Source organism: Taudactylus pleione, unplaced genomic scaffold, assembly GCF_031769625.1.
Source record: "Taudactylus pleione unplaced genomic scaffold, aTauple2 ptg000814l, whole genome shotgun sequence".
Classification (NCBI taxonomy): domain Eukaryota; kingdom Metazoa; phylum Chordata; class Amphibia; order Anura; family Myobatrachidae; genus Taudactylus; species Taudactylus pleione.
The window spans coordinates 55026-82542 of record NW_028285216.1 but is presented as its reverse complement, the minus strand read 5'-3'; the positions used below and the strand labels follow the sequence as shown (position 1 = coordinate 82542).

The following is a 27517-nucleotide window of genomic DNA, read 5'->3' as shown; positions in this document are numbered from 1 at the left end:
AACGATCTTTATTACTAGTGGCATATTTTGTTTTGTATTGTAGTGATACTAACCAATATGCCTTTGGTATTCTACATTACTTATCCCTCTGACGAGGTTCAGCAATGTCCTCCTCCTTGGCGATACTCCACTCTGTTGCTGGCAGTCTATAGCTGTCTGTGATGGGCTTTTGTGTCATGAGCATGTGCGACGGCCAGTCTGCGTATGCTCATAACACTTTCACCCAGCGAGGGCTTGGCAATGCCTGGAAGGCTTCGCTAAAGCCTGAAACACTGTTGCTGGGTCCACATTGCTGGCAATATGGACTGTAGTGCTATCAACATGTATAGATGGTATTAGCGGTCCAGTGACAAACAGCAGTAAGCTAAGCTTTACCGATGTTTGTTAATTACTGAAAGGAGGACATAACCCTTTTAGCTAAAGGGGTATGCCTCTTTGTTAAATGGGGTCCTATATATTAAAACTATTAACTATGACACCCATACTCCTGCTAGTTTGTACTAAAAAGGCCATATATTTCTTGTATACCAAGCCTAGATGCCAATCCACCCTTTGTGAATGTTTTAATTGCATAGGTTCTGTGCAATTAAAGGTTCATTAAATCAAGTTAAGATAGATATGAAATCCCAAGAGCCACATAACCTGTATGCTGTATAACTGTATACTGTATCTAGAGATTATTCTGGTGACCAGTATTCAATACATATGGTTTGCATTCTGTTAGTTATGATAAAACTGGGCAGGCGGGGGCACTGCGGAATACTTGTATGCCTTTCCGGGCAGCAGAGAGCAGCACCCGATTTTCGGGAGCCTCCCAGCCGTTCCGGGAGGGTAGGTAAGTATGACAGGTTTTTGCATAAAATGTTAATAAAAAGACTATAAATAACACAACTAAAACATTAACTTTACATTAATTGTTTGCATTTCTTTTCCATACTAATAGTATAGTAGCCTGTATTATGCCTATTTTTTTATTAAGTAGTTATATTGTCTTTATCTTTATCTTGTAATGTTTTTCTGTCAATCTGTATCATTTGCCGTTGTATGTATAATAATGTTTGTATATCTAAAGTAGGGGTGGGCAAATCACGGTCCGCTGCCTCCTACCACTGCATAATGACCAGCCGCTTGTCATTGCGCTACCTCCAAACTGTGAGCTGCCGTTAAGTACAGTTGCACACAGCCTGGTGCACCTTAATGCTCCCAGCTACACACTCACATGCAGTTCTGTGGTGCAGTGCTACTATTCATCACTAACGAACTGCCGTCTGCCCCATATCAGAGCAGAGGCATGAGCGCATAATCTGACGAAGCGGAACAGCCATGCAGCACTGAGTGATGGAGACAGCAGAATGATTTTTCACCATGACCCAGCCGTTATATCCCCTATAAGCAATAAGGCAATATTATTTATAACTGTAACATTATACTGGATGGTGTTTGTTTGTGTTTTGCACAGTTTTTTCCTTTCTGACTTCCAGTGGTTTTGCAGCGTGATATCTTATGTTCATGCTTTGAATGAAGCCCCTTGTGTTTTTTTTAATATGTAATCTGGGCCTGATTCATTATGGATCGCAAATGCAACAGCATACGCAGATCGGCCGATGTTGTGTACTGCGTATGCACCGCAGCGTGCGTGTGTGAGTTAGCATTGCCATTGCACTGCATTCACCTACGCAGAAAGGAATTCATCGCAGAGTGAGTGACAGGCTGTGAGTGTTTTGGGGTGGTGACGGGGAAATGCAGGCGTGCCTGTCCGTTTGAACGCCGTTGCATGGGCGTGCATAAATTAGCCACTGCGATGGCATACGCAGCTTGAGTACACACTGTGTGCAATGAGGTTAGCAATTTCTGAGTATGGTCAGACCTGTTGTAATTACAGATGAGCGGTTCAGATTCTGTGGAATCCGAACGCTCCGAACATTGGGGATCCGAGTCCACCCGAACCCTGTTTGGGTGTTCACCGCCTGACTCGGATCGTTCGGGGCCGAACGGCGGCCGCCTGATGTCGGATTCTCGCTAGAGAATCCGACATCAGGGCTCCTATTGTGTAGGGCAGACCGCTGTGATAGCGGTCTGCCCTACACAGAACAAACACACAGCCACCAGCGGCAGCTGTGTGTTTGTTACAGCAGCCAAATGAGAGTCACACAGACTCTCATTGGCTGCTGCACGGAGGGAGCCGGCTGGAGCTCACTCAGTAACTCCGTTTCCCGGCTCCCTCCTCAGCGCGTGGATGCAAAGCGGATGGCGCAGGAGCGGGGACACAGGTAAGTTTTTTTTTACTTGTGTAAGGGCCGGGGGCGCTACTGGGGGGGGTCTGCTACTGGGGGGGGTCTGCTACTGGTGGTGCGGGGGGGCCATACTACTGGGGGGGGGGCCTGCTACTGGGGGGCCACACTACTGGGGGGGTCCTGCTACTGGGGGGGTCTGCTACTGGGGGGGCATACTACTGAGGGGCCTGCTACTGGGGGGTCTAATACTGGGGGGGCTGCTACTGGGGGGGGGCATACTACTGGGGGGGCCATACTACAGGGGGACCTACTACTGTGGGGGGCCTGCTACTGGGGGGGCCATACTACTGGGGGGGCCATACTACTGGGGGGGCCTACTACTGGGGCGGCCTGCTACTGGGGCAGCCTACTACTGGGGGGGCCTGCTACTGGGGCAGCCTACTACTGGGGGGGCCATACTACTGGGGGGGCCTACTACTGGGGTGGCTGCTAATGGGGGGCATACTACTGGGAGGGCATACTACTGGGGGACCTGCTAATGGGGGGCATACTACTGGGGGGGTCTGCTAATGGGGGGCATACTACTGGGGGGCCTGCTAATGGGGGGCATACTAGTGGGGGGGCATACTACTGGGGGGCATTCTACTGGGGGCACTGCATAGGAGACCCTACTACTAAGGGGACTGCATAGGGGCACCACTGCTGGGGGCATTGTGTAAGGGACACCACTACTGTGGGAATTGTGTAAAAGGGGTACTACTGTGGGCATTGTGTAAAAGGGGCACTACTGTGTGTCGTAACATAAATAAGAGACACTACTTTATGGCGTAATGTGAATCAGGCCCTATGTGCGGTGTAATGTGAATAAGATTGTGCACAGTGACTCCTTGTGCCGTAGCCCACTATGTAAACAAGTACTGTGACTCTGCTGGCCGTACCCCACTGGGTGGGTGCACTACTTTTAATTTCTACCACTGCTGTGTGGCAATGTGTCATAGATGTGCTTTATACTGTGGTGTCTGTGTCGTTGTGCCTCTGCTTTGTCGCTTAGTAACCAGTCAGCTCACTGCAACCTTTGGCCAATAATGTTGAAAACAATATTATAAGCTGTGAGGTGGTCTAAATTTACTGGAAATTAATGTTATTGAGGTTAACAATACTCTAGGAAGAAAAAAAGACCAATTTATGTGATTTTAGCTTTTTTTGTCAATTTTTGTAAAAAAATCCAAATCCAAAGCCAGTCACCGCAGTTTGGCAAATCCAAATCCAAAGCCGGACGATGAATTAGAACCAAATCCAAATCCAAATCTGACAAAAATGGTCCGGCGCACATCCCTAGTTGTAATTGTGTGTGAGGGGCCGATGTCACGAGATTTTCCCGATGTATATTCAGGACTACAGAAAAAAGGATATTCCCAGCAGCACACTGCAATAATATCAGAAAAAATACTTGAATCCTACATGATAATAGAAATTCAGTGGTATTAGTTACATACATTTGCAAATATATGATTAAGTGCCGGGCCAGCGTCAAGGCTCCTCAATACCAGCGTCCCTAACATTCAGGGGTTCACGACTGAGGCGCAGTATGTCTAGATAGACACTAGATGTTAGTTAGTCAATTGGTCGACAGGGACAAAAGGTCAACAGGGTCAAAAGGTCGACATGTAAATTGTCGACACAAATATGGTCAACATAATTTTTTGTTTTCTTACCCTAATCTTCACCCTAACCCTTCCCTTGGTGCCCAACCCTATCCCTCCCTCTTTGTGCCTAACCCTAACCGTCGGGGTAGGTGCCTGACCGTCACTGTCCCTTCTAGTGCCTAACCCTCTGGTAAGTGCCTAACTCTAACCCTCCCTCCTGGTGCCTAACCCTAAATATCAGGGTAAGTGCCTAACCCTAAACGTTGGGGTAAGTGCCTAACCCTAACCCTCCAGTAAGTGCCTAACCTTAACTCTAAACCTAACCCTAAAGAAAAGTTTTAAAAAATCACGTGTCGACTATTTTCATGTCAATCTTTTGACCCTGTTGACCATTTGTACACGTCAACCTTCTTACATGTCAACATTTAGTGTGTCGACCTTTTGTCCCTGTCTATGCTTTGTCCCTGTCGACTTATTTACTGTCTAACATCTGGTATCTATCTAGACATTGTCTACCTTTTTTGACCGGATCCCAATATGTTGTATGAGGAGTTTCATAATGCCTTTGAAGGATTACCTACAAGCTATTCCAGCAACTGTGAAATATAATCCATCATTTACCCTACATAATGGCTCTTTTTCCGTTGTTCTGTATCGGATCTGTATTGACTAAATTTTTTCAGCATACTGTAAATGTCACAGTCTCACTATAGATTATATTATTGCCCATTATTAGTAAAGATGAGCGGGTTCTGTTTTCAGAAATCCGAACCCACCCGAAGTTTGTAGATCTGAGTCGGATCCAAGCCAGCTCGGATATTTACGCCTTACTCGGATCTTTCAAATCGGGGGAAAACCATAGAGACGAAATCTCCCGGCTTGCGAGCTTTCGTCTCTCTTTATATCAGGGACGCGGCGGGCACCATTTCACTCTGACTGTGGAGACTGAACAGCGAGGGCGGGTAGTGTAGGGCTAGGGAGAGGTGATGTGTTGTTCTGTCTGCTGTGTCCTGTTCTGTCTGCTGTGTCCTGGGCTGGTGCTGATCCATTCTGGGCTGGTGTTGTTGTGATGTCTGCTTTGTCCATCTGGGCTATTACTGATCCATCAGGGCTGGCGCTACTGCTGTCACTGTGCTGTCTGCTGTGTCCATCTGGGCTGTTGCTGATCCATCTGGGCAGGTGCTGTCTGCTGTGCTGTCTGTTGCGTTCATCTGGGCCCAAGTTCTGGACCCCCCCAAAAAATAAAAATATATTTTTTTTTGTGTAATATATATTTGTCTGTGTGCATGTTAGGCTTAACCGCAAAAGATCTAGCAAGTCGACAACGCAACCTAGTGCTGCCCGACTCCAGTCATCATCAATCTGTGCTCTGGGCCCAAGTTCTGGAGCTGGAAAAAAATAAAAACATATTGTCTTTTTTTTTAAATAATTGTCTGTGTATCTGTGCGTGTTAGGCTTAGACCCGCAAGATCTAGCAAGTTGGCAACGCAACCTAGTGCTGCCCGACTCCAGTCGTCATCAATCTGTGCTCTGGTTGTGGACCGGCAAAAAAAAAAAACATAGTGTACTTTTTGTAAAAAAAATTTCTGTGTGCGCACAACTGCACGTGTGTGAATTTTGTAACCGCACCTTGGCTACACTATTGGTGCTTGTGACACTGCTTCAAGACCGCAGAAAATATGGCACCACATGTTGTAGCTGCCGCCAGCAGTGCAAGGCCATCAACTTCCTCGTCCTCTATGAAGGCCCATGCCCCATGCCCCAGGGCTCAAGTCACGCCATCGATATGGTAAAGCTACTTTTACTGAAGTTAAGAAAAAAAAATTGAAAGGAAATTTGCCATTAGATAAAAAAAAATTGGGAATATGCCATTCACTACACAAAGTGGCCTTTCTTTATGAAGGCTGCTGGTTCTGATTCTGATAGCCCTTCGGAAAAAAACAACTGTGTGCCCTGAGAAATCGAAATCACAAATTCCCGAGGAGAGTGCAAGTGTGTCCGCGGTTGCCATGTGTAAGCCAGACCTAAATACTAGTGTACTGAAGGATCCTCCAAGTTCCAACATTTGTGTGCCCTCTGTAAATGTGGGGAAGGGCAGTCAACATCTTGCAGACGTAGTCAGTGAGGATGCTTCTGTGGAATTGCACATAGAGGAGGAGGATATTTTGGTAGTTGAAGGTGCTAAGGATGTTGATGATGAAGATGTTGGGGATGAGGATGTTGATGCCGAGGATGACCTTTGTGTAAGTAAGGCAATAGCTGTTGCCCATGGATTGAAAAAGCCAAAGCCCATTGTTGTCATGCCGAGGCAAAAGACAAAAAAATCCAATTCTCACGTGTCGAATTATTTCCACCCCAATCCGGACAACAGTTGTCAAGCCATATGTAATTATTGCAAAGCAAGAGTGAGTAGAGAGAGGGACCTAAACCACCTAGGAACCTCCTCCTAGTTATGTCACTTGGAGCGCATTCATCAAATATCAAAGTGTATGTCGCCAAGTTCCAAAAGTCAAAACGTAACAAGTGTCACCTACCTGCTTCCTCTCTGTGGGATCCAAGCTCCTTCGATCTCCAACACCAACACATGCATCATCATCAACTTCCTCATTCGTGATCGGAAGTAATTTAAAAAAACAAATGTCCTTTGATAGAGGAAGTAAGTATTACAGCTGACACCAAGTTTCACAGCGGATCACTGACGCCATGACGGCTGTGCTAGTATTAGATGGTGAAATAATAAAAATGAGGATGATAGTGTGGAGGAAGTGCAAAAGGAGAATGAGGGGGAAATTTGTGTCCTATCTGATGCTAATGTGGATGTTGATGATAAGGATGTGGTTTGTGTAAATCAGCCACCAGTGGCAGCAGTTCTTGCTAATGATAAAAAGAAAGACAGAAAAGCAACGTCTTGGGTGTGGAATTATTTTAATCTAAATTCTGACAACAGTTGTGAAGGCATCTGTTCCATTTGTAAAGCCAAAGTTAGCAGAGGATGGGACGAAAACCATCTAGGCACCTCCTCCCTGTTACATCATTTGCAACGAGTTCATGCAATTTGTTTAACAAAATTATAATTTGTAAATTAATGACAAGCAGTCCAGTATCAGCTACCAGCAGTTTGGACCAGCACATGCAATCTCCACCACAAACACCCTCATCATCAACCTCCTCCTTAATAATTGAAGTTAGTCCTTCCAAAAAATGTTTTGTGGGGCCCCAAACAAACCAAGGAGTTCAGCCACGAAAGTGTCAGTCATAGTGGCTAAAGTGCTTGGTTTGTTAAACTGTGCATGTCCTTTTTAATAGCCCACATAAGAGTGGGTGGGAGGGACAATTCCATCCTGCACCGATTTCCTTTACATTTGGCACAATTTGGGGCATTGCTGACTGACATTATTATAGTTCATTAAACTGCCATCCTGTCTGCCACTGCTGTGTGGCAATGTATCATATTTGTCCTATATTTTTTTAAACTGCTGTGCGTTTGTGCTGCTGCTCTGTTGCTTACTTTAGCCAGCCAGCTCGCTGCAGCCTTTGGCCTGTATTGGTGAAAAATAGTGAAATTAAATATAGTGAGCTGTGAGGTGATTAAAAATGCCTAGAAATGCCTGAAAATTATTGTTATTAAGGTTAATAATACTGTAGGAACAAAAACAGGCCCAAATTATGTGGTTTTAGCTGTTCATGTCATTTTTTGGAAAAAATCCAGATCCAAAACCTAAAAACAAAACACCAAGGAAAAAAAATCCAAAACCAGATTCAGATCCAAAACCAGGGGAGATCCAGATCCAAAACCAAAACCAAAACACGGGGGTCAGTGCACATCTCTAATTATTACTGCTCACTCAAATTTCTATTGCAAACATAACCTCTCCCTAATTGACATGTTTGTCACACACCTCTCCCTACAATTTGCTGCTGTAGGCAACCACTCCCTGCAATTCATATTGCACAATGTAGACTATCCCATAATTTATGCTTATCATTGCTTCATACTACACTTGTTCCTTTATTTAACCTACGAATTCAGGATGATCCAGATAGCCTGGCCATTAGTGATTACAATGTATATCCACAATGTAATGGTATTTCTTTACATGCAGTGTGATACTACTGTACGTACGTATGCAAAACCTGTTTGTATACTATAGAGTAGCACTAATGTTGTGCCTGACCCTAACAGGTTATATATCACATTTTTCCATGTAACACTACAGATGTCTCTCTATATATCTGCTGCTTCTTGAAATTGTGGTGACTGAGTTTGTTTAATATTTAATGAATGGACCAATTTTACATGTTATTGAGTTGCTATAACCAGAAAAAATTAGGGATGTGCAGGCTCGGATAGGTTCGAGTTTGCACGTGGAGTTCGGATTTTTCCCTCCAAAAAAACGGAACTCAGAACGAGGCAAAACGTCATCTTACATGGACGAACATCATCATTCCTTGTCTTTTGTCCAGGAATGATGATGTTCGTCCATGTAAGATGACGTTTTGCCTCGTTCTGAGTTCCGTTTTTTTGGAGGGAAAAATCCGAACTCCACGTGCAAACTCGAACCTATCCGAGCCTGCACATCCCTAGAAAAAATGTTTTCTATTTCCCAGCTCACTCAAGTCAATTAAGTATTTGACATTGTTGACTTATTTTGGTTGCTACAGAGCCTCATGTTTAGTGAAATATCTGAATATATAGCCTATAGTTAAGAACAATGCATAGATTATTATACTAAATTTTTTATAACGGAGCACAAGGGTTCTCCAGCGCTGTACACAGGGGAGGAACATAGCAACATTGCAAAGTACAAAGTAGCTACATACAAGAAGAACACAACATCACATATACATGACTAAAATCTGCAGTTTATGTAATTACACAGAGGGAGAGAGGGTCCTGCAGAGTGCAGAGGGGCTGTGGATGGACACAAGTGAAAATAGGGAGCAGAGTTGGATATTGTAGAGGCCAGAAATGTAGGAGAAGGGCTGTAGGTTGGCTAAAGAGATGAGTTTTGAGTACATGTTTGAAGGCTGTGAGTCTGTGTGAATGTCTGGGAGGACTTTCCAGAGGATAGTAGCAGCATGACAGAAATCAGCAGACATGTATAAGGGGAGGATTGTTTGAGGTCTTTGAATGTGAGTGAGAGGTCTTTCAATTTAATTCTGAGAGGGACAGGGAGCCAATGGAGCAATTGGCAGAGGGGGCAGCAGAGGTGGAGTGTTGTGAGAGGAATATGAGGCGTGCAGCAGAATTAAGCACTGCGACCTATAGTGCATCAAGAAAAATTATGTAAAGAAATTGGAGGGAAGACTGTGAAAAAATACAGTATATTGATGGTGGTAAAATAACTTTTACTAAGCATTCAGTTGTGTCCACAAACACAGCTATCCTCAAAATGTGCCTAGTAGAACAGTTTGGCAAACCACAGACTTTGTAACTAAGCAGCGTCATACGTGCTGCCACACAGTTTTGCACCAAATTAGCATTTTATTTGCATTACCAATGCGACAAAAATACAATGCATGAGTATCCTGGGCAATGAAATTGCATGTAGCTGTGTGAGGCATAGACGCTAATCTGAGTATAAAAAGGCAAAAGACTGAGGGCCAATACAAGGGAGCTGTACCATGCATAGCACCAGGGAGCTGTACCATGCATAGCACCAGGGAGCTGTACCATGCATAGCGCCAGGGAGCTGTACCATGCATAGCGCCAGGGAGCTGTACCATGCATAGTGCCAGAGAGCTGTACCATGCATAGCGCTATTAAGTTTTTCTTAATCAGCTACTTTATACCAACTCAATTGTGACAAAAATACTAATCCAGGACATTATAAGTGAGTTTAGATGCAGTTATGTTGTGACAAAGACTCTAAATTCAGAAATAAGTCTGAAAGTCCATGAAACACTGCCCATGGCTGATTATCTAAATTGTGCCATGCATCTCATGCCATAAGGTAAGTGGGAGATGTACTAAGGCTTGGAGAGAGATAAAGTGGAGAGAGATAAAGTACCAACCAATCAGCTCCTATAGTAACTGTCACTTTACAGTCTGTTTGAAAAGTGACAGGCGCTGATTAGTTGGTACTTTATATATCTCCACTTTATCTCTCTCCAATGCTTAGTACATCTACCCTTAAAAGGCTAGGTGAATGAGGACACAAATTAATGTCGATGCTGCAGCAGAACACTGGAGCACATTGGCACGTAGGAGCAGAATTGGGTGGGACATATCAGCCCAGGCTAATCCAAGCAGTACATGATGGTAGATCCCTGGGAAGGGACAAGCCACCAGGAAGCAGACCAACAACTTTGGCACTGGCTGTTATTTGGCTGGACCTGCCATGATTAGCTGGATCATTTTTTTTAAACTCTTTTCATGGCCCAATGAAGTCATAGGCACAGTCGGCTCAGTTGGAAAAGTCACATAGAGGCATATGGCCAATCCACCCCTGCACATGAACTTGTTACCCCTACCTTCTTGCCTGTATTATCCATCCTATCCTGTGCTGGTGCCCCTGACCTTTGGTTTCACCTGACCATTCTCCAGATCCTGATTCTGTACTACTCTATTGGTTCTATCTGGCTAAAAGCCTCAGTGACGTAGAAGCCAATACCACTTTGCAGCTGTACCTGATGAAGATGGGTGTCAATTAGACTTCTTGGCACTGCCAGCTTTAACTCTCTACTGGCTAAAAGAATCCAGATAGCAGTTGAGACGGCAGGGAAAATAAACTTGGGATGTAGTTAAGAAACTAATCCAACTTGGGAGACTCGCGGACGCTGGTCTCAATGCCGACGCTGGAATCCTGACAAGGGATTAAAGATAGGCATCGTTATATAGAAGCCTATCTTAATCCCGATGCCAGAATCCAGGAGAACGCCATCCCGGATGAAGGTAAGCTGGGCTGCATTTAGTGTTAGCTGGGGGGGGAGGGTTAGGTTTAGGTAAGTTAGCGGGGTTATTGTTAGGTTTGTTTGATATTGGGATTGTTGGCCCTCATGAGTTGTGATATACTTTTACCTATGACAAGTGGACGCTGGTTGTTTGCCGTTCTTTCTTCTGCCACCACACCTATCATTGTAACAAAAACATAGCTGACCATTTATATTTGAACGGCATAGCTTGGTCTTGTGTGATTATTTAGTTAAGTATAGTTTAAGTTTATGGGACACATCTATTATCTGACAAAAGAAGTTTACTACTGGCCACATTTTCTCAAATATCCATTTAGTCTTCCCCAACAAGCGTTCCCGCAGTATTTGTTTAACATTTCACTTCATATGCTTTTTAGTTGACTAATTGGGGTCGATAGGATTTCGCTATGTAAAAAAGATTAGACCTATGTAGAATGACCATCTATGACAGAAAGATTCAAATGTGGTAAAGTGTAAAACTAGTGTAAATAGTTTTAAATAAATGTTGAAGATGAAGATATTGATAAAAAATATTTAGAAGGAATTACAAATGTAATTTTAATATGAGTGGAAGAAAAGACTATGGAAGTCAAATTGTAAAGAATTAAACACCAGGGAATTACAACATGTGATTCCAATACCGGGCGCACCTCTTCTGAAATATATATACGTGTAGTGGAATAGTTAATAAACAAACCTTAATAAATAATAAAAGCCAATATATTAAGACAACCCAAAACTTTTTACACACGCTGCTCTCCAATAAGCAAATCTGGATTGCTTAAACTAAGAATGAGTATATGACATGTGCCAATGATAACGTGCACCCATTGTGCATTATCATTTGCACATGTCATATACTCAAATTGTAAAGAATCATATGCCACCTGTTAGCCATGGATGAAGGAAAGCTGTTGTTTCCTAGACTACAATTAAAGGCTATGGAGAACTATGGGCCTGATTCAAGACGGGTCGCAAATGCAACCGCGTTTAAGCAAATCGGCCGATGGTGCTTACTGGGCTGCGACAGCATTGCGTTCGCACCGTGATCACGCACGCACATAGAAAGCCATCGCAGAGTGAATGACAATACGTCAGCGTTTGGCGGTGGTGATGGGGGAGTGGTCGGAGAAAAGCAGGCGTGCCTGCCCATTTGAACGCTGTTGCATGGGTGTGCATAAATTAGCCTCTGTGACGGCATACGCAGCCTGAGTACTCACTGCGTGTAACGAGACTTGTAATTTCTGAGACAGGCCAGAGCTGCTGTAATTGTTGCGAGAGGGGCCGATGTTACTCAATGTTACTTATGTATACACAGGACTGCAAGGTCTTACGAATGTGAGAAAGTGGTAGTGGGCGTCTCTATGCTGGCTGAGCAGTTGCAAACATTAGCATATTTTGTCAGCTGAATTGCGTGCAATTACGCAGCCAAGTTCGCAATAGCGATGCATGCTAAGTCAGGCCCTACATAATTTATTAGCATAAACCCATTGAGAAAGTGAAATTTCCAATATGGGATGAATTTTGGTAGAAGGTGGCTGCTGTTGCTTTACGATAGAAGAGAGGAGAGGGAGAATGGTAATCCAAACTGTTGTGTATAGTAGGTTGAGGAATACCAATGGACACATTAGGCAAGAATTTAAATGTCTTAATTAACACTTAAAATGCAGTACACAAATGTTGTATACTAGCAAATAATAAGATATATCTCATTCATACAAGGTAACAAAAGATCAGAGCCATAAGGAGGGCTGTGCCGTTGCACAGAGCCGAGCACCCGGCCTGGGGACCGTACTGATGCAGCCCCTCGGCCTCTGCATCTGGCTAGCAGGCTGTATGGAACAGCACCCTGCAGCCAGTATCAGTGCTGCAGTGAATTACATTCCGGCCACGCACCCTGCAACATGTACAACTGCTCAAAGAGTCCTTAGGATTCTCCGCCAGTGCTGTGCTGCTTTGGTTATGGCACTATGCCCTCCCACCCCCCAGGGGTGCAGCCTTATGACAATATGTGCTCAGGGGGAGCCCTGTTACTGGGTTGGTGTAGAATATTTTAAAACTAGAGAAATATAATATTCCCAAATTTTGCTGTTTCGAATCTGGACTCGTGTTAAATGGAAAAATGTGAAAGAAATGAAATGAAATTATATTTGGACTAAATTTTTGAAAAAGGAAATAATGCATCTTGTTTCAGCCAGCTACCAACCAAGGCTGGTTTTAAGCCTTTAGGGAAATCAAAGTCATTAAAAAGCGCGATGATTTGAGAGGGCTCAGGGTAAAAAGAAAATAATGTATTGGGTACAGATTATTTTATACAAGGTTGAGTGATTCATGTTAAAGGTTCTGTGTTCTGTGTGCAATAGTGGCATGAGGGAGTTATATTGTTCATAACCGCATGAGGGACAATAAGGACATAGAGTATTATTGTGTATACTGGCACAGGTGTACTGTACACTGGAATGAGAAGTGTACTGTACATTGGAATGAACAGGCCCGCTGAGAGCCGCGGCGGGCCCGGGTAATAGGGTGCGTGGCCTAATCGTGGGAGGCGTGGCCAGGGGGGCGCTCTGGGCCCCCTTAGCCTTGCTCAAAGCCAGCCCCGAGCAGTCTCCACTGCAGCTCAGTACACAATGTGTGCTGGGCTGCTGTGAGGGAGGGGGAGCGGCACCGAACCTGGGCCCCCGCCGGGCCCCTCAGGAAGCCCGGGCCCCGGTAATCTGCCCCTGGGAATGAATACACTCTATTGGCATCAGACTATACTACATACTGGGCATGACAATGATTCTCCTTTTCTAATTGGAGGTTGAATTAAACAAATTGTAGCAGAAAGTAAAATAAATGAGGTAAGGGGTATAAGTAACAAGTTGAGAGTTCTGTGAAGCAGCAAGATTTTGGCCAATAGTTGTAGATTTAAAGCGGCAATAATTTAAAAGGCACATCGGACTCAGAAACCCACTTGCACTCCCGCTGACGAGCGGTCGAGAGCACGCCTGCGTGAGACCTCTACCAGTGAGTACACATATCAATCACTCAGGGGTGTATCTAGGGATCTGAGCGCCCCTGGCAAGGTAATGGAAAGACGCCCCCCATCCCCCATAATTTCAGGAAGTGTCCCCAGTATTAGTCCCCTCTATGCAGTGCCCCCAGCAGTAGTCCTCTATATGCAGTAACCCCAGCAGTAGTCCCCTCTATGCAGTGCCCCCAGTAGTAGTCCCCTCAGTAGTAGTCCCCCTTATGCATTGCTCCCAGAGTAGTCCCCCCTATACATTGCCCCCAGTAGCAGCCATCCCCCCCATAACGTGCCCCCAGCAGTGGTCCCCCTATACAGTGCCCCCTAGTAGTCACACTCCTCCCCCTGTGCTGTGCCAGAAAAAAAAACAGACACACAGAAAAAAAAAATAGCAACTTACCTGATCCCCGCTCTTGCCGACGTCTGCCACTGTCCACTCCTCTGGGCCCGCTCTCGCTCTGCACTATGGGATGGGAAAGACGTCATGACTTCTCTCCCATTACCTGCTGCAGGGGGAGCCGGAAGGCAGAGCTCATGAGTGAGCTCCAAACGGCTCCCTCCGTGGACGCAGCAGCCAATGAGAGCCTGCCTGACTCTCATTGGCTGGCTGCTATATGAAACACACAGCCGCCGCTGGCAGCTGTGTGTGTTTATTACTGTGTAGAGCATACAGCTCTCACTGCGGTCTGCCCTACACTTGTGGGGCCCGGGGGACTAGCGGGGCTAGTTCAAGCCCCTGAGGTAGTCCACCCATTGGCTGCTAGTGGCACTGCCGGACAGCACCCCCCCCTTTGGCCGACGCCCCTGGCGAGTGCCATCCTGGCCAATGGGTAGATACGCCCCTGCAATCACTCATTCCACATTGCATATCTATGTCCTAAGGGCCTGATTCAGAGCCGGACGCTATTTGCGCTCGCTCGTTCAGAAAAAGGGGCCGGCTATTTAAATTGAGCGCTCGCTCTTTGCGGTTTGATGACGCCTCTATGTCTGAGCGAGCGAACGAAACATGCGCTCGCTATTTTGTAAAGACGCCCCCTGGCCGCTCGCATCCTACGTCATCTCCGCTATTTATTTGATTAATCGAGTACATCGAAAGGCGTCTGAACTGCTCGCAGTGCTTGTGGTTGGATTTTCCTACCGCAATCATGCGAACAGTTCAGGCTAAGAAACAACCAAGTGACGTGGTCGATGACGCTGCTTTGTTAATTATGCACACCCTTAAAATGCCCGTTTTGACCGTTTGGCACGCCCGTTTTGACCGTTTGGCGGCGGCCATTTTCCCTGTACTGCACATGTGCAAATGACGGGAGAATGGCCACCGTGCCATTTTCCAGTAATTTTACAGCGCCGGATCCCGCACCGACGTGGTACTCCGGAGAGGTAAGTAATATTATGGGTGCAGGGTGTGTGGTGTGGACCAGGGGCCCGTGTTCCCCACACACCCTGCACCCATTATAGATACACCCCTGATCTGCAGTACATCCCCTTGAGTGGGACATTTGAAGTGACAATAGGATTGCTCAGAACATCGATGATGCGACCAATGGTGCATTTCTGTATGCAAACAACAGCCATGAGACATCCCTTGTGGGTGTCTTAATACAAGCCGTGACAGGATTTGTGTCCACCTCTGGATAAGGCCCAATATCCGCCCCTTTATCCCACAATCAGACATCCTTCACTCATACAATAATAGACACAACACCAAGCATTGGAATGAAAATGGCTGCATCTTTTTTATTTAAAATCTTAGATTATTAACCCTAAGTGAGAGGGGCATACTGGGCAACCCATTGCCACCAGGCCGTGTATATCGCATCACATGACCCACAATATCAGGGTTATGTTAACTATGTGCATCAAATATTTAAACCTGAAGGGATTCCCACCTATCCCAAGGAAAATTATCCTGAATTGTGCTCTGGGGGTTTGATTTATACAATGATTATAGATTTACAGAATGTAGGCTTTATACGTTCAGATGTGCAAGGTGACCATCTATGTGCACTTAGAGATGCATCTGTATTTGTCACTGGAACTGATGTCGTGTTGTTTGGTCTCCTCTGCTCTGCATAGCATGCGCACGGCATCTCACTGTGCAGGGAAAGTCTGGGGGCAGTCCAACATCTCCGGGGATGCTGGACTCGCCCCTGGAGTGATGTAACGCATAGGTCATTCCCCTTTTTTGGACGCACGTGCCTTTGGCGCGCAGATGTCCCGACCACTGAATCACCAATGTTGGGAGGTATGGGAACTGGAACCCGGTATGCAGTCATATGACAGGCGGCCGCAAGACCACCGGTCACAATCCCGACAGCGGAATGCCGGCTAGGGATTTATGATAGGCGTTGAAATACCGTTGCCTATCATAATCCCGACGCTGGAATGCTGTGGACGCCATCCCGAATGAAGGTAATTCCGGGGCGCCCTTAGCGTTAGCCGTGTGGGGGGGGAAGGGTTAGGATTAGGGAGTCTAGCGGGGTTAGGGTTAGGTTTGGGGTGGGAGATTAGGTTTAGGCACCCCTAGGGGGGAGGGTTAGGGTTAGGCACCCCCTGGAAGAGGTTAGACTTAGGCACCCCCGGGGGTAGAATAGGGTTAGGCACTAAGGGGGCAGGTTAGGGTTAGGCACCACTTAGGGAGGGTTAGGGGACGGGACAGGGGAGGTTAGGATTCCCTGTCGGAATTTTGTTCCTGTCAGGCATCCGCTGTCGGGATTTGAACCGGCAGCATTTCAATCCCATTCTGAGGAACTCATCACCTCTCATATTGCAGCTGGACACCTTACACATGGAAGCATTTGCTCCTGCAAAGGAAGCCTGTGAATTCTAACTGTATGAAGCTACTTGTAATTTAATTTTCAGTATAAAGTAACCACTGCAGCTGAGCAGATCTATGTAGTGTTTGGCTGAAACCAAACACTACCTAGATCTGGGAACCATACATATAGACTTGCTAAAAGCTATGTTGTTGAGGTGGATGGAACATTGTACGAGCAAAGCAGGCATTAACTACTGGGAGTTCATGTACCTGCAGTACAGTACAGCCTCCCATACCATCTGCTGAAGTTGTTCAACAGCCTCCTACATTGTTGCGCTGTTTTGCACCCAGACATCTGTGTGGTTGTAATGCTAAAATGGAGGATGTAGATATATCTGTACAGTATGTGCACTTAAAAATTATGCCCATTTAGTGACATTTGGTTAGTGCCTATAAGTGTACTTGTTCAACAGCAAAATGTCTCTGAAAATGTAAAGTTTTGGCAACCATGCTTTGCCATCTATGTGTGTACATCTGACTTATTGTTAGATAAATGTAGGCTGCTGTTTTTCAGTTCTCCACAGAGTGCTGGTACTGCAGTATAATTAGTCACTTTGGCCAGGAGAAATCCAGGCACTGTAACATTAAGCCCTTGTGGTACAGCAGTCTGGCATGGATTTTATTGAGCTCTTTGAATGTGTTTACAGTCTCTGTATAACTTATCATATAGCTGCCATTTTTATTATGTGTTGTAATAAATGCATTTATTCTATTTTCGACATTTTGATAGCAACATAACAGAAAGAAAAATACAAATTTTGCTCTCTTCTATTTACCGTGAGTCATCTATAGTTATTAGAACAATGGAATGAAAAAAAATAGTGTTTGGAGGTGGTAGTTGATATTGATTGCTTTTGCTAACGTACTGTAAGCTACACTTTTTACTGACTAATCAACACGTTTTTGTGTCTTCTATTTTATGCCATCCATCAAGAACATAGCTTTTGCTCACAAATTACTTTTCGTATAATATAAATATTATTTTTCATATCATATTCTCTGTTATACGCTACTGTATCCAGCCATCAAGATTGTGGTGGGACAGTCCCGCTTTTTGGCCATGGTGTCCCGCGGTGGTGGTGGGGCTTGGGAGGACTTTTCACACCTGCTGCTCTGGTTAGCAGAGCAGCGGTGAATAGATGCTGTGCACATGCCCAGCAGATCCCAGAGCAAAAACAGGGGACATGGCTCGTGGGCACAGCATCTCACACGAGGCCAAGCTCCCTTTTCCGGGCACACACCTAGTTCCAGAAAGTTGGGAGGTATGCTGTATCGCTACATCTGAGATTTCATTACACCTCATCCCTGAGTGACTAGTGAGAGAAGAGGGGGCAGAGCCTGTGATGGAGTTGGAAAGGGGAGTATGTGTTGCCATACTTGCCAACTCTCCCTGAATGTCAGGATCCCGACTGTCGGTATTTCATACTGATTCCTGCTGAACATGTCCTTTTTAACGCCACACTCATAGGTGCTGCTTTAACAGTCTCCCTGAATTTTTTTTCCAAAAGTAGGCAGGTATGCTGCAGGGTAAGATGATATAATAATATAAATATTATTTTTCATATCATATTCTCTGTTATACGCTACTGTATCCAGCCATCAAGATTGTGGTGGGACAGTCCCGCTTTTTGGCCATGGTGTCCCGCGGTGGTGGTGGGGCTTGGGAGGACTTTTCACACCTGCTGCTCTGGTTAGCAGAGCAGCGGTGAATAGATGCTGTGCACATGCCCAGCAGATCCCAGAGCAAAAACAGGGGACATGGCTCGTGGGCACAGCATCTCACACGAGGCCAAGCTCCCTTTTCCGGGCACACACCTAGTTCCAGAAAGTTGGGAGGTATGCTGTATCGCTACATCTGTTTTTTAACGTCTTTAATCTTTTACACAAGGCCTTAGCGAAGGTCGTGTGGCAGTTGCCGTCACCCAGGGCATGATACCCTGGGAAGTGGCACGGCCACTGGCCGAGCCAAAAATGCTGCTGTGCTGCCCATCTTTTGTAGTGCCAGAGTTCTTTGGCTGCAATACATGATGCACATGTGGTGCGCACGACTGTCCCCCGCTGCTCCCCTCCAACAGGGCAGACCAGTAGGCGGGGAATGAGATTTCATTACACCTCATCCCTGAGTGACTAGTGAGAGAAGAGGGGGCAGAGCCTGTGATGGAGTTGGAAAGGGGAGTATGTGTTGCCATACTTGCCAACTCTCCCTGAATGTCAGGATCCCGACTGTCGGTATTTCATACTGATTCCTGCTGAACATGTCCTTTTTAACGCCACACTCATAGGTGCTGCTTTAACAGTCTCCCTGAATTTTTTTTCCAAAAGTAGGCAGGTATGCTGCAGGGTAAGATGAAGGCGGCAAATTAAAATGTGAAAACATCGATCCATGCCGTCCACTGTGTGATGTGGAAATGTCTCTCCAGATTTCTTTGTACACTATGTAGATAAAAGTGATTGGACACTGACAGCAAATAGATCAACGAGACTTTATTGATGTCAGGACTATGTAGGCCCACCACCTGCAGTGATTACTGCAGACACCCTTCTTGGAAAACTGTCCACAAGTTCCTGGACAACAGCAGGCGGTATGTCTTCCCATTGCACCTTAAGTACAGTGACCAACTGTGACACTGAAGAAGGTCGAGTCGGCTTAGAACACACTAGTTGCTCCAATTCATCCCAGAGATTCTCAGTGGGGTTAAGATCTGGACTCTGAGCTGGCAGTCCATCCGGGTTACCGTGTACTAGTTCATTGTCGCCCTGGAAACATGACAGGTGGCATTGTTGTCCAAATTAAAACATTTGTTGTTTCCATAGAGCTGCAAGTGCATGGGCCTCCCTATGAAATGTTCTTGTTGAAACTGCCACATTAGTGGCCATTTGGAATTTGTGTGCAGTGGTATGAATGCTATGCATTTTGTTTGGGCGGGGGTGTCCAATCATTTTTGTCTACATAGTGTTTGTAAGAAAACACTATGGGGGAATTCAATTCAATGCGAATTGAATAGCGTCGGGAGGGAGCACGCTGTTTTGTTGGAGAATGCTGGTTCTTGCAACTTAACATGGGTGTTTAGGCACGAGAACCGGCTTTTTCTGACTAAAGTGCCGGGCACGTGGCTGTTAGCGCCGCACTAAGCAGGAAAACAGCTACGCGCCCCGGAACTTTTCGCGGATTTCTCCTCGCATCCCCAGGGGAGTGCGAGAAGAAATCCTTAGCCCGCCCACACAGCACAATGTATTGAATAGCTTCGGGAGCTCCTTTCCGCGGCTATACAACATCGCTTTGAATTAAATTCCCCCCTATGTCTGTTCACTTTGTGCACATTACTGATGCCACCAACCTGGGCAGGATAAATTGTGTCTGTCTGAGTTGTAGTATTTAACACCTTGGATGCTGGGGTCAGTGCTGTGTGTCAAGCTGCTGTTTATAAGTGACATGGAAGGCACCAATGGAGTATATAACTGCTTAGTTTTGCTGTTGATATTTATTTATGCGCTGTGTAAGAACCTCATTGGAAGAGATAGCCACTATCTCCCTATCTGTGCAGAGATTACTGTAATTTACTACTTGTACTATTGCCTGGATGTCAGTATAATCTGTGTTATGAATTCCTAGCCACATAATGGTATCTCCTCCACTCTCCCTGTCAATATAAAGCCTTTCCTTCCCTGGCTGTAATTCTCCATCCACCCTGTCACAGTGACTGTCAGCCAATGTGCTATTGTCATTAACCCCTTAGTTAGCATTATCATTAAAAAAAATTACACAAAGAGAGGAAGAAAAAAAAAAAAATCTATCTCACTTTCTGGGACCAATCAGAATTTACATCTCCAAATGTCTCTTAAATGCCCCTCAGACTTCCAAACGTGCCCCATATGTGTAATCAGACTACTTCACATGGAAATATAGTATTTGACAGCAAGAGTAGTGGATAAGTGTAACCTCCCATCATTATTATTATTATCCTTTATTTATATGGTGCCACAAGTGTTCCGCAGAGCCTTACATAGTACATAAACAAATAAGTGAACAAGAAACCAGTGACTTACAGTACATTATAGTGCAGGACAAAGACACGATTTATATACATTGCTGCATTAGCGATTAAATCACTCACAATAAGCAGCAGGGAGTCAGCAATCAAGTGTTAGATGCCCTTGAGGGGAGTAAGGAGTAGAATAAAGTATAAAGAGAAGCACATGAGGAAAGAGGGCCCTGCTCATGAGAGCTTACATTTTAAAGGGGAGGGACAGACAAACAGACGTGACACAGATGCGGTAGGAAAGAGCATGCCGCATATGTGCCATCTGACACCTCAACATGCCCCTTATGTGTCATGACACCCCTCCACATGCCCATTATATGCCAACAGAATCCTCCCCATGCCCTTTATAGGCCCTCAGACCCCTCTAGCTGCCCCTATTGTGCCATCAGACCCCTTCACATTCCTCTTATGTGCTATCAGATCTCACCACATGCCCCTTATGTGCTATCAGGACTCTCTTCATGTCCATATCTGCTATCAGTCCCTTCCATATATTTAGTGGTGAGAACTAGTAGGTCAATAACAATTGATTGTTCCCCAGAAAATAAAGAAACAAAACAACACAATATTACCTACAAGTATAACTGATACAATCGTCAATATAGGAATACCTATAGTGTAATGAAATATTCTGGTGCTATCTATATATTGATTGAAAAAGGTCTGTCCCATCTCCTACATACACGCAGTGGGAGCTGGGGTGCACGCATATAGGGATCAACTGAAATGAAGATAAGTATTGGGGTTGGGGCAAAACGGGATGGACAGAGTTTAGCTGATGGAGTGGGGGGAGGTGGGACAGAGTTGCATAGAGGGGGTCTGAGTGTGTGTAGGGCGTCAGACTGAAGTCATTTACTAGTAAAATAATGTATATAAATTAATAAACTACTTCAGCCAGCACACCTGACTAGCAGTGCAGGGGAATTTAAACATAAAGAGTAAAAACACCCTTTTTCTTCAATTTCTCATCCTCCCCAATCCTGGATGCCCACTTTACTATAAATCAATTGCGTCTAGGAGCGTCCATAGCTAACCTTAGGCAGCAGCAAATTCCAAGTCGCAACATACCAAGTGCAGACAGTTGAAAAACCAAAACTCCAAATATATCGATTTTTGTATCTTTGGGCAGAGCAGAGTAGGGCAAGCACAGGCAAAAGACAGTAAGAGCATGTTCATGTAATTCAGACATCATTTAAGGTAGAAGGAGGGAATATCACTTGTGGATATTGGAGAGCAGGTGCAACGATATGCAATGATGATGACTATCAGCGGAAATGTTTTGTCGATTTTGATTGGCTTCTTGAGAATTGGACCAAACCATTCGCAGTGGCAAACACAGGATTTCTAGAGGGAGGTTTCCAAATGCTTAATTTTAGAGTGATTGTGGCCAGTACATGAAGAGGGCATAAGTAGCACTTATCCAGCTTTAATATTGTTATGATCCTCTAGCAATTTGCTAGGACCGAGATGGAGGTATTGGAGATATGTGGCACAAAGAAGAACAGTCACAAGCAGAATATTAGAATAATGGCAGTTTACTTGATAAATACCATGGTGGACCAGGAGGGCCAGTACAAACACAACATGTCCATGATGTAATAAGGAGCTGAAACAATAGGACAGTCAATAGAATATACTGTAGACTTACAGTCCAAACTAAAGTTGTTAAATGGCCAGGAGGCCTAGTTGACAGCGATGCTTGAAACATGGTGTAGAAGCAGGATTGCTGGATGGCTGGAGGGCCTAGTAGACAGTAATGCTTGAAACGTGGTGATGAAGCAGGATTGCTGTATGGCCTGGAGGGCCTAATAGACAGCGATGCTTGAAACGTGGTGTTGAAACAGGATTGCTGTATGGCCTGGAGGGCCTAGTAGACAGCGATGCTTGAAACGTGGTGTTGAAGCAGGATTGCTGTATGGCCTGGAGGGCCTAGTAGACAGCGATGCTTGAAACGTGGTGTTTGGTGTTGAAGCAGGATTGCTGTATGGCCTGGGTGCCTAGTAGTCAGCGATGCTTGAAACGTGGTGTAGAAGCAGGGTAGCTGTATGGCCTGGAGAGCTCTGCAGACAGCAAAGCTTGAACCCAGGGTACTTGGGTCACTTAGAAGCCGGTGAGCAGCATACTCGCAGCATGTACAAATTATAGCTGGAAGTCTGGATGCACAGAAAGCAGGTTGCATAACCAAAAGTTCCACATGAAAACTCTATAGCCGACAGGGCGGCGACAGTCCAGGAAGTTCAAATAGGATCAGCTGCCAATCAGGCAACACTAGGAGGAAACATGTGAAATCCTCTGACGTCTGGGTCTCCTAGCAACCGGCAACGAAGAAGCATGGTCAGGAGCAGGAGGAATACTGGCAGGAGACAAGTCCTGGACTGGACTTGTAACAAATATGATACATACAAAGTGTATCGTGTTGCATAATTCCAGCATATACAGGACCAGTGATCACACTAAGCCAATAGATGCGGCAGTAGGGCCATCCTGCCTGAGCTGAATGTATTTTTTAGATGTGGGCACCATTCCAGAGCATTGGAGCAAGTCCTGGAGTCTTGGGGAGCAGCAGAAGAACCTAGCACTTCCCTGGAGATATATATACAGTACATATTGATCTCACCCTCAAAAAAAAAAGAAAACATCCCATTTGCAGCGCCACGCAAATCTGGGGGAGGGGGGGTGCGATCAGAGTGATCACTCTCCCACACAGGCAGAGGAGGCTGCTGTAGCAGCGAGCAGTCTCACCGCTCCCATTACAGCCCAGCACACAGCAGCCTGCGCTGGGCTGGTGACAGGGAAGAGAGGGGGGGGCTTTGAGAGACCTGGGCACCTACCGGGCCCCTCCAACAAACCCGGGCTCGGGTAATCAGTACCCGCTCCCCCTCTTGGCACCCATGATTATATGGTATTAATAATTAACCCTATTGATGGTCTATAGCAGTGCACCCCTAACAGTGCATGTTTTTCAGATCTCCTAGTTAATGCACAGGTGTATTTATTAATTACTGACACATTTTAAAAGTTCCACAGGTGGTGCTGATTATTTCATTGGTGATACTGAGTAGAACACTCAACACTAGTAGAATTCTGTTATATTACTATTTCTATTGTGGCCATAGTGTGGGCTAGGGAGTGGGGTCCCCCCCCTGCATTTGCCTATGATTCGCATTCTAGCTATATCATATCAAGTTGTGGCTGTCTGTTCCCATTACTCATATACTGTATACATAATTTAATTACATCCAACAAGTTGCTTGCCATTTTTGCCCTGTTCCTCAAATCACTCCAGAATCATAATATGATGCTTATGTTTTGGGACTGTAAGGAGCAGGACAGAGATAGAATGTTCCTTATTGGAGGTATTTCACTGATGTGTGCAATGATGCCTGCGCAGTGGTGGGATTGGATGTAAGAATAAAGTGGAATGATCTGAAGACTAACTAAATTCGCTTAGTGAAACTTCTATATTCAGCTCCTGTGACTAGGATAGATGTCAACGGCTACACTATGGCCCTCTTTGGTTTGGGTTGTGGAACACCCCAGTACTGCCCGCTCTATCTGCCCTGTTTTTCTTTAGCCTTAGCACCAGTCATCTGTCTGATTTGTAGTAACTCTTGTACATATGGTCTACTTATGGGAGCAGTCACTGTTTCTATCACTTTGTATGCGGATGATATGCTATTATTTTTGGTGAATCCAGGTGATTCTGTATGTCTTAACAGTGGTCAATTGGTTTGTGGATTTTTCTGGCATAAATTGGGACAACTGTAATATTTTGCCACTGGGCTGGGAAGTGCAGTGCCTCGGGATACATTACCTGCTGCTCATTAGTATGGATGACTAATGGTGACAAATATTTGGCGATATGGGTGACACTGGATACTTTGGAATAGGTTGGACTGTATATAAATCCAGTGACCAAATACCATAAAATAAACCCCATGTGTGGAAGAAACTCCCTCTCACAATGATGAGGCATATCAATCTAGTTAAAATAGTCTCGCAGCTCAAATTTTTATACCCCTTGCAGCACTCTTCTATTTATCTACCAGGCATAAATTGCAAATAATAACTGTGTACCTGGACAAACGATGTTGCAATGCAAGGGGTGCAAATACATATATTTTTTTATGCAGGGTAAATACTGGCTGCTTTTGCATGTAGCCCACAAATTCTGGACAGCTGTATTTTTAATCTTTTAAACCTTCAGTGCAACATGGTTTTACCAAGATGCACAGTTTTTTTCTCTTTCTTACTCTATTCCCAAATCTGAATCAGGTCCATAAATTGGTACATCTTCTCCTAGATTTGGGATAACATGCGGGCAAGGATTTAGCTTTGCACTCTCCAAAAACACCAAGGCTAATGATAGGCTAACTCTACCTGATTTGGGTTTATTACCTTTCCTCCTAATGTCCTAATTTGCTTGAATGGCTTAAAGATCCACCTGAGAAAGCACTTAAAGTTTTTTTTTGGGTTGAACAAATGGATCTCTCCATGGGAACCTTAGAGAATCTCCTCATTCGACATAATACTAGGTCTGTGGCTCCCATTCTTTGACAGGCTTCACCCATTTGGTACAAGACACGTAGAGCCAAATATAATGGGGTGAGAGTTTAAAAAATGTGAGAGTTTAGCAGTAAATTCTCACACTATTACATTGATCGAGTTGTATTTTCAAAATGGGAAAGTATCTGGATGAGAGTTTAAATTGTGAGAGTTTTTTTAGTCTAAAAAACATGCAATTTTGTATGTTCTTGGACTCTATTACATTGGCTGAGTTTAAAAATTGTGAGAGTTATCTGCTAAACTCTCACATTTTCTAAACTCTCACCTTATTACATTTGGCCCCTGGTCTATTGGAATGTATTATGTACAACACAAGTGGTGATGAGATTCTGGTGGGGTAAACTCAGTTTGCCCGAAATTGTTAAGGCTCACACACACTAGACAATTTGCTGTATGAATGATATTGGTGAAAAATTTCCCTTGAACTTTCCATAGTGCAGGGCAAACGATATTGGGTGTACACACTGAAAGATATCTTCTAGTGTGTATGTGGCTTTAGTCTTGTTATTCTATGCTTGAATGTGCAGAGACTAACAAGGGTCAAATTTATTAATGTTTTTGTAAACTCCTATGAGAAAACAACAGGCACAGAAGTGGTTAATGAGGAGCTAACGAAAAAACAACAGGAACAACCTATTATGTTTTGAGAAAGAAAAAAAATACCATTCAGGTGTAGTCTTAGAGGTCAATATAAAATTAGGTGCGAGGTGCGAGTTGCTATTTTCTCTTGGAATTCGCATAGTGAATTAATTTTGCAATCCAATTAGCAACTCGCACTGAATCAGTCAGACTGAATTCGCATCTTTCCATTCGCACCTACCTGAGGGTGAGAGATGGAAAGGAAAATCTTTATTTTAATGTTAAAATGTCGGGACACTGTGCTGAACCCCTTGAACACCCTCCTAATGACAATTAGCTTAATTAGTCCAATAATTAAATGTCATTTTTTGGGTTTAAACATTTTTTTCCTCAAATTACCCCCAAATCAACTTTTTCGGTAGTTTATGCACCCCAAATTTAATTACAATATTTTTTTAATTGAAAAATAATTGTTTTTTTTTATCTTTTTTTAAATTTTTGAAGGTGCCTTCAAAGTACCCCAAAATCAGCTTTTTTCCTACTGTTTTTTTTTGCATTTTTCGTTTAAATCGTTTGAGATTAAATAAAAATAAAAAAGTTTTTTTTATATAATTTTAAAACCGACAGTACCTATCTATTGCCCACAAACAGCCTTCTATAGGGTTCTGCTAATGAAATTATCCATTTTGGGGGGTCCAGGATGGTCTCCCCACTTTTTCACGTACTTCTCTCACATCTCATTTAGAAGTAAATTCGCACCCCTTTGCTGCGAGTAGTTCGAATAGGCATTTTTAATTGGTTTGGAGAATTCTTGGGAGCGCGTTTCGATGCGAAGTCTGTGAATTTCAAGAAACTAACTTGCTACACTCAATGCACACCTAATTGGATTAACCCCATATTGCAATATGCACCCTTGAAACTGTTCTGTCTGTTAAGTATCCCACGTTTAGTACCTGGATAACCGTTCTGTAATGTTTATAAATCCAGTTAATCAAATTTTGCATTGTAAATTGCAAATGCAACTAAAATTCATTATATATTTTTAATATATGTTATGGAGTCCAGAAATAAGTTTAATTGTTTGTTGACCTCTTAAGTAAGGCAACATTTTGCTATTGGAGTGTAGCAATGTGTAGCAAGTCTTTAAGTACATACAAATTAAGGTTTTAATTACTTTTTTTTAAATGTCACAGGTGTTTCTCTACTCCCCTCCTGCTCTGTCCAGGAGCATAGAATATGATCAATGACTGTATTTGGCATGTTCTAAAGAGAAAAAAGCTCATAAGTATTTATGAGGGTTTTTTTTCAAATTCCATTCCGTTGAATGGAAGCATGTTGTGGTGTTACCAACTATGTTTGGCATCTAGGTGTCATTTCAATTAGACATTCCTGCTCTAAATGTCTGACAGTGACATATTGGCCAATGCCATACTGAATAATAGTATTAGTATTTGTTATGTAAAATAATCCCTGCAACATTTTGGCCATTCATAATAAACTTGTCTAATCAATTTTTTATCTAATTTTAAGACATAGTGGCAAAAATAATGGGATAGGTGCCTAGTATTGTGTGGGACCCCCTCTAGTTTGGCGAAGTGTAGCAACTCAACATGGCATTGATTCCACAACTGGACGGAGGATCTCTGGAGAGATGTTGACCCATTCCATCTGGATAGCTTCCCACAGCTCCCTGATATTTGTAGATC

At 44.2% G+C, this 27517-nt stretch overlaps 1 protein-coding gene across 1 annotated transcript in view; it reads right to left on the bottom strand.

The window, feature by feature from the left end:
* Positions 1-27517, bottom strand: part of OPTC (opticin) — a 97479-nt gene that overhangs the window by 66594 nt on the left and 3368 nt on the right. The window lies entirely within an intron of this gene.